General features: G+C 44.5%; 1 long non-coding RNA gene across 2 annotated transcripts in view; it reads right to left on the bottom strand.

Moving 5' to 3' along the window:
* Positions 1 to 3,862: 3,862 nt before the first annotated feature.
* The window catches only part of LOC143286553 (uncharacterized), a 15,990-nt gene continuing 13,157 nt past the window's right edge, over positions 3,863 to 6,695 (bottom strand). For both annotated transcript variants that reach the window (XR_013055829.1, XR_013055828.1), the window contains exon 5: positions 3,863 to 3,984. This is a non-coding gene — a long non-coding RNA (uncharacterized LOC143286553). The remainder of the gene's footprint in view (positions 3,985 to 6,695) is intronic.

Genomic DNA, 6,695 nt, shown 5'->3' with positions numbered 1-6,695 from the left:
ACCACTGACCGGGTACTGCTCAGAAATGTACAGTCAACCAAAGGTGACCCTGAATCCAATAATCGACTGTCCTCCTTCCACTAACCAGGACAACCATCCGATTCCGCGGGAGGAAGTAGAGGCAGCCGTCAGATCACTTGAGAAAGGGAAGTCTGCTGGAGTGGACAACACACCAGCAGAACAGACAGCTCACTCTACAAATAATGATGTTCTCTCAAACCAGAGATGCCTGGTCTAAACGCTGTTGTTACACATTTCGAATTACCCAGATCCTTAGTCCGATTCACACATCTACCGCCCAGTGTACATCAGGCAGATGACTGGTGACCACAAAGGGAATTCGTCTCTTTTTCTTTTAATAACACATCAAAAGTATTAAACATGTTCATTAAATTTGTGATTGAAGCACGCACATAGTTGGCTCAGAAAAAGAATCTTACACATCACGAATCTAGAACAAACGATGAAGCATTTTGAAAAACAAACGCCACAGTTCCTACACACCAGTTATATACTTAATAATAATCAGCAGCATGATGGATACTTAATTATATTTCAATTTGTCCATTATTAGGGAACCGCTTCTCTCTCTCTCTCTCTCTCTCTCTCTCTCTCTCTCTCTCTCTCTCTCTCTCTCTCTCTCTCAGGTTTTGGATATTTCATCATAAATCAAGAAAACAAAACAAAGAACCCCCCCTCCCCCTCCCAAAAAAAAAGAAAGAAGAAAAAGAAAAAGAAAAACAAACAAACAAACAAACCAAAAAAAGCCACACACATATGAAATTTGTTTTTCATTTTGTAATTGTATTTCCTCATTCCAATTGTAACTGAGGAGAACCTCCAGAAGAACAACTCCAAGATGGCATTCCAGCCCGTCAAAGACCTGACAACCACCAGACAAGGACGTGCCATCACCATCCATGACAAAGCAGGGAAGAGCAAGACATCCTCGAACCACTGACCGGGTACTGCTCAGATATGTACAGTCAACCAAAGGTGACCCTGAATCCAGTAATCGACTGTCCTCCTTCCACTAACCAGGACAACCATCCGATTCCGCGGGAGGAAGTAGAGGCAGCCGTCAGATCACTTGAGAAAGGGAAGTCTGCTGGAGTGGACAACACACCAGCAGAACAGACAGCTCACTCTACAAATAATGATGTTCTCTCAAACCAGAGATGCCTGGTCTACACGCTGTTGTTACACATTTCGAATTACCCAGATCCTTAGTCCGATTCACACATCTACCGCCCAGTGTACATCAGGCAGATGACTGGTGACCACAAAGGGAATTCGTCTCTTTTTCTTTTAATAACACATCAAAAGTATTAAACATGTTCATTAAATTTGTGATTGAAGCACGCACATAGTTGGCTCAGAAAAAGAATCTTACACATCACGAATCTAGAACAAACGATGAAGCATTTTGAAAAACAAACGCCACAGTTCCTACACACCAGTTACATACTTGATAATAATCAACAGCATGATGGATACTTAATTATATTTCAATTTGTCCCTTATTAGGGAACCGCTTCTCTCTCTCTCTCTCTCTCTCTCTCTCTCTCTCTCTCTCTCAGGTTTTGGATATTTCATCATAAATCAAGAAAACAAAACAAAGAACCCCCCCTCCCCCTCCCAAAAAAAAAGAAAAAGAAAAACAAACAAACAAACAAACCAAAAAAAGCCACACACATATGAAATTTGTTTTTCATTTTGTAATTGTATTTCCTCATTCCAATTGTAACTGAGGAGAACCTCCAGAAGAACAACTCCAAGATGGCATTCCAGACCGTCAAAGACCTGACAACCACCAGACAAGGACGTGCCACCACCATCCATGACAAAGCAGGGAAGAGCAAGACATCCTCGAACCACTGACCGGGTACTGCTCAGAAATGTACAGTCAACCAAAGGTGACCCTGAATCCAATAATCGACTGTCCTCCTTCCACTAACCAGGACAACCATCCGATTCCGCGGGAGGAAGTAGAAGCAGCCGTCAGATGACTTAAAGGGAAGTCTGCTGGAGTGGACAACATACCAGCAGAACTAGTCCATGCAGACAGATGAAGCATGATTGACGCCCTCACAAACATCTGCAACAAGATCTGGCAGACAGGGGAATGGCCGACCCCTTTGTCACAGTCCTTGATGATCATACTACCAAAGAATGGAAATTTGCAAAAGTGTCAGAATTATTACACCATTAGTCTCACCAGTCATCCTAACAGAGTCATGATGAAAATACTACTCATCAGACTGAAACTACAGGCGGAGATCGTCATCGCCGAAGATCAGGCTGGTTTCAGGGCAGGAAGGTACACCACCGAGCAGATCTTGTGTCTGAGAATCATGTGCGAAAAACATCTCCAACATCAACAAGATCTATACCACGTCTTCATATATTTTAAGACGGCATTGGACAGAGCATGGCATGCTGCACTTTTGGCCACCTTGAGGACGTGTAACATCAGTGCCGACCTCGTCAAAGTCACTGAAAATATGTATGACATAGACACTGGCGCTGTCAGACTCAGTGACAGCACAGACGAGCGGTTCCGGACAACTGCAGGGGTCAGTCACGGCTGTCCTCTATAACCAACACTCTTCAGTGTCTTCCTGGAGAGACTGATGACGACGTGCGGACGAACAAAAGCGTCAGTCAGTATTGGCGGCAGGTCTTCACAAACATGTGGTTTGCTGACACTGACGGTCTATCAGGCGATGAGGAGGAACTGACCAATCTTGTTGAGAACCTTGACAAAGTATCGCAGGTCTACGGCATTAGGATCAGTAAAGAAAAGACAAAGATCATGACCCATAGCACTGGCGGAATCAAAAAGGACATCAAAGTGGTGTGCCAAAAACTTGACACTGTCAACAGTTTTAAATACCTTGGTGTAACCGTCTTAGACGAAGGATCGAAACCAGAAGTTCTGGCCTGAAAACCATATGGCATGACAAAAACATCTCCCTGGCATCGAAACTCATGCACACAGTTGTTATCTCAATTCTTCTGTACGATTGCAAAAAATCCCGGACCCTCAATGCTGACCCCCAGAGACCCATTGAAGCCTTGAGATGAGATGCTATTGTAAGATCCTGAACATCTCATACAGAGACCACATCACAAATAATGAGGTCCGAAACAGAGTAACTACTGCCTTTGGGGCACATGACAATCTGCTCAGCACTGCTAAGAAAAATGATGTGGGGATGGACATGTGACGAGATGATCAGGCCCGGCAAAAACCACCCTGCAAGGCACAGTGCCAGGAAGGAAGACGAAGAGGCAGACAGAAGAAGAGATGGGAAGATAACATCCGGGAGTGGACAGGCCTGTCTTTCGCCTGAATCGCAGAGAGCAGCTCCACGACCGAGACAGATGGTGGGAGGTTGTCAGAAAGTCATCAGTGGTGCCTCCACAACCCCACCCGGGATAACAAGACTGATGACGATGATGACATAATTGCAATTCAGGTCCTTCAGAAATGACATTAAGATTTTTTTTTTCATTTATTCAGCATTTGAAAAGAAAGAAATAATCAAATATTATAAAGTCTCTATTTTTGTTCACCTCCCACACTGTCACGTGAACGCTTGGGCTGCTGGCAGGTTGACACCTGCACGAACTGGTCTTCATGTCAAACACACACACACACACACACACACACACACACACACACACACACTAGGTCAGGGGTCAGAAGAGCAGCGGTCATTGCGAACAGCTGCTGTGCTGGTGGCAGAAGGGGGCGGAAGGGGATGGGGGGATATATGGGGGGAAAAGTTGTGGCGTTGGTGGTAGCCATGGGGGGTTCGGGGTGTGTGTGTGTGTGGGGGGGGGGGGGGGGGGGGGGGTTGGGGGGTGAAAAGCAACAGCACGCTCATCTGTCACTGGGTCATCGCGATCTCATCCATCGCTGAACGTGCGGTAGGAAAGGTGACAAGAACGTCAGCCGTGGCTATGTTCGTTGACTGTCTGCACAAAAAAAAAAAAGAAAAAAAAGAGAGAGATAGAAAGAGAGATCAACAATTACAACAATGCCATCACAACCATCACCACCACCACCACCACAAATGATAATAATAACATTAATAATGATAATAACAACAAGAACTTATATGGCACACACTCCTCATGATATATCATGGACTCTAAACGCACTGCTACAACCACTACTACCAGGAGGAAGAACAAGAAGAAGAAGAATGACAATGATAACTTATATGGCGCACACTCTTCAGTATAACGGGGTCCAAACGCAATAATGATAATGAGAAGAACAAGAAGAACAAGAAGAAACGAAACAAAACGAAACGAAACGAATTTTTATTTCACGAGGGTAGTGATGAGCACATCTGCTTTACTTTATTTATTTTTTTTTTACATCCAGCCGTCAGAGAGAGAGAGAGAGAGAGAGAGAGAGAGAGAGAGACGAGACGAAACGAAACGAAACGAAACGAATTTTTATTTCACGAGGGAAGTGGAGTAAGCACAGCTGCTTTTTTTTTTTTTACGTCCAGCCCTCAAGAAGAAGAAGAACTTACATGGCGCACAGTCCCCATACAACGGACTCTAAACACAATGAAAAAATGATAGTAATGATAAAGTGTGGTTCATCTGTCGGGATCAACGAGGACCATCTAGTCATCCTAGGGGTGGGTGGGTTGGGGTCTGTGGGTGCGCAGATGACTGGTCAGTCCAATCCGCGCCCGGAAGGTTCTGACGCAGTGTGGACAGGGGGTGGTGGCGGCGGTCGGGAACTTGCTGGCACTGACTTTTCCTGGCCTGTCTGCGTTGCTCTGCTGCAGCGATTCTGTTGGTCTCACAGGATTTGGCGCCTTTGTGGACAGCTGAACGCCACTTTGGTCTGTCCATTGCATTCAGCTCCAACGTGTCATGGCCGATGTTGAAGGCCTTCAGAGAAGCTTTCAGAGTGTCTTTGAAGCGCTTCTTTTGGCCTCCATATAACAATATTAATAACAATATACAGAAGCCTACACATATGTTGCAAACTCCCAATACTTGCTCTCTAAACGCTTCCCATGAACCAGTACACACACAATAACACACATGGCGTACAACAGTAAACCAGTAAAACATACGTGAAAGAAAAGAAGAGAAGAACAAACAACAGCAACAAAAAGCCACACTAAGACACTGATACGGACTGAGAATATGGATCATCAAATACACCAGACACAAATATAGAGACAGAGAGATCACAAGAATGACAAAGACAATGAGTTTATTCTCATTAACTCTTTTGAGTCGTAGAGAAACAATGAAACATGACAATAACAGGATGACGGTCACCGAGGAAGAGCGAAGATATTTTAAACAGAAGAAACAAAAGGGCAGATAATACAAATGGGGTGGAAATAAAATGCCAAATTTAATCATCAGTCTGATACAATGCAATAAAAATAGCGAAAGCAATACTCAATAGACATGTGAACAGAACTTAGATTTACAATAATTGTGAGTGAAGTGACATGTTCGGCTCTGTATCTGACTAGTTGAGCCTGAACTGGGAACTGAGGGTTTAGCTGGAGCATAGCAATAACAATGACATGGTGTATCAAAATATAGTACACAATAATTTGTTATTTTAGCACCCATTTGCCAGTAATATTGGAATTTGTTTCATGTACACAGGAGAGAAAAAGACATAAAAAAAAATATATGATCATGCAGTTACGAATGTGTATGTACAGGATGCAGTGTCAAGATTAACACATGTCATTATTCTCATTCCTATTCAAGAAGTACAGTTAAGGCGTGGATAAATTGCAGGCAAAGGGAAGCAACTTGTTATCTTTGTGCGTTTTGTTGTCTTTATACCGCGAGTGACTTCGCATGTGTGTGTGTGTGTGTGTGTGTGTGTGTGTGTGTGTGTGCGTGTGCGCGTGTGTTGTGTGTGGGGGGGGGGGGGGGAGGGGGGAGGGGGGGCTGGATGGGGGTGTGTATACATTCACGCGCAGTCAGTCCGAAAGACAAATTGACAGACACAATAGATTCACAACAAATCGATAAAGGCAGATAAAGGGAAGCTACGTATTCTCCTTGTGCATTTTGTGTGTGTGTGTGTGTGTGTTTGTATCATGAGTGACTTCCACTTGGATACGTGCGCACGTGTGTGTGTGTGTGTGTGTGTGTGTGTGCGTGCGTGCGTGCGTGTGTGTGTGTGTGTGTGTGTGTGTGTGTGTGTGTGTGTGTGTGTGTGTCTGTATCCGTATGTCTGTTTGTGTGTGTACGCAAGTGCGCGCGTGTGTGTATGCGCGCATGCGTGCGTATGCCTGTGTGTCTGCGTGCGAGTGTGTCTATGTGTACATGCGCGCGCATTCAGACACAAGACGGTGACGTAAACAGAAGCAGATGAACATCAGGTAAAGGGAAGCAACCTGTTCTCGTGTATTTTCTTGTCTGTGCACTGTGAGTTACTTCTCCGTGAATGCGCGCGCATTCTGTGTGTGTGTGTGTGTGTGTGTGTGTGTGTGTGTGTGTGTGTGTCCGCGTACTCGTGCAGAAAAGTGTATAATTTACACTCACACACACACACACACACACACACACACACACACACACACACACACACACACACAGAGAGAGATCATAATAATGATGATTTGTACGATGCTAGAAACCTTATCCCTCTCGACTTATCCAGTGCATATATGGAATAACTA

This window comes from Babylonia areolata, chromosome 10 (assembly GCF_041734735.1).
Source record: "Babylonia areolata isolate BAREFJ2019XMU chromosome 10, ASM4173473v1, whole genome shotgun sequence".
NCBI classification, from domain to species: Eukaryota; Metazoa; Mollusca; class Gastropoda; order Neogastropoda; family Buccinidae; genus Babylonia; species Babylonia areolata.
This window is presented reverse-complemented; position numbering and strand designations above follow the sequence as displayed.